Source organism: Tupaia chinensis, unplaced genomic scaffold (genome assembly GCF_000334495.1).
Source record: "Tupaia chinensis unplaced genomic scaffold, TupChi_1.0 Scaffold144899_1, whole genome shotgun sequence".
In the NCBI taxonomy this organism is placed as follows: domain Eukaryota; kingdom Metazoa; phylum Chordata; class Mammalia; order Scandentia; family Tupaiidae; genus Tupaia; species Tupaia belangeri.
Genome location: NW_006204759.1, coordinates 1674865 through 1676487, shown reverse-complemented (window position 1 = coordinate 1676487; position 1623 = coordinate 1674865). Strand labels below are relative to the sequence as shown.

General features: G+C 45.6%; 1 pseudogene; it reads right to left on the bottom strand.

Moving 5' to 3' along the window:
- Positions 1 to 1623, bottom strand: part of LOC102488259 (craniofacial development protein 1 pseudogene) — a 7743-nt pseudogene that overhangs the window by 344 nt on the left and 5776 nt on the right.

The following is a 1623-nucleotide window of genomic DNA, read 5'->3' as shown; positions in this document are numbered from 1 at the left end:
AATGCTTGGAGCCTTTCTCTTTTTCCCTTTGGTTTTCTGTGTCTGCTCTTCATCATCCACTCCATCTTCCCTCACTAATTCGCTTACATCATCGTCACTATACTCTCTACCCGACAGCACATAGTCCTCGTCTTCTCTGGAGATGGAGAAGTCTTCAGAGTCAAATTCCTCCCTGTCACTGCCACTCGGGCTGGCCAACCCACAGGACCGCAGCAGCTGCCCCCAACCATCCCCCTCATATGTTTTCAAGGTGCAGGATTCAAATCTCAGTGAGCCACGTGGGATGTATTTCCTTCCAAAAAGTGCTTAACTTCTGTGCTACAGAGCTGGCCCTCTGCAGAACCTTTTCTTCTTCATCTTCTTCTTCTCCCTCCTCTTCCTCTCCTTTTTCTTCTTCTTCTTTTTTTCCAGAGATCATATGCACATGGCACGAGAGAGAGACAGAGACAGAGAAAAGGAGAGAGAGGGAGAAAGCACCACCCAGTGGGGCATGGTTATGCAGCAATCCCTTCTTTTATTTTTAATTATTTATTTTATTTTACTTATTCATTCATTTACTTTAATTTTACCAGACAGAGACACACACGCAGAGAGAGAGAGAGACGGAAAGTGAGAAAGCAAGCCACCAGGTCCAGGACTTGAACCGTGACAGGCCACATGGGAGTGTCCAGCACCTTAACCATCACACCATCTGCTGGTCCCACAGCAATCCCTTCTTATCCATTTCTCTGTCCTGCCAGGATTTTGGGTACGTATGTACATGTGCCCAGCATATTTTTTTCTATAATTATTTTATTAACTTTATTTATTTTTAATTTAACCAGAGAGGGACAAGAGAGAGAGAGAGAAAGTGAGAAAGCAAGCCGTCAGGTGTGGGACTCAAAACGCGGTGGCCATACGGGAGTCCAGCGCCCTTAACCAACACGCCACCTGCAGGCCCCAGCGTTCAGCATATTTCTCGGGCCACTGGATCCACTAGCTGAACTACATGGTCGGCTCTGTGGGATCCAGTTCTCTTAACCACCAGGCCGCAGGCTGGCCGCTCTGTAGAACCTATCTAATAATTTTCTTTTTTCTTTTTCTGTTTTTAGAGTCAGAGTCTTGTTGTGTTGCCCAAGCTGTCCTCAAACTCACAATCCTTCTGTCTCAGCTTCTCAAGTAATAGGGACCACAGTTGTACAACTGCACCCAACCTCGAGTGACTTTTTATTTAAATTATTTACCTTTTTTTTTTTAATTTGTTATAGAATACCTGTGCTTGCTAGAGAGACAGAAAAAAGGAAAGATGGAGAGAGACAGAGAGACAAAAAGCGAGAAATCACCCCCCAGGCGGAATGGCCATGCTAAAATCCCTTCTCCTCCATTTTCCTCTCAGGATCTTAGGCACACACACACGCGCTGGGCATGAGTTTAGGCCACCGGGTCTGGGACTTGAACCGCAGTTGACTACATGGCAGTCCAGTGACATAGCCATTACTCCAACTGCTGGTCCCTAAGTAATACATATTTTTTAAAAATGAATAACAAAAGCAAGTAAGTGTAGGGGCCAACAGATGGAATGGTGGTTAAAGCGCTGGACTCCCACACAGCTGACAATAGTTTGAATCACAGAGCTGGTGGCTT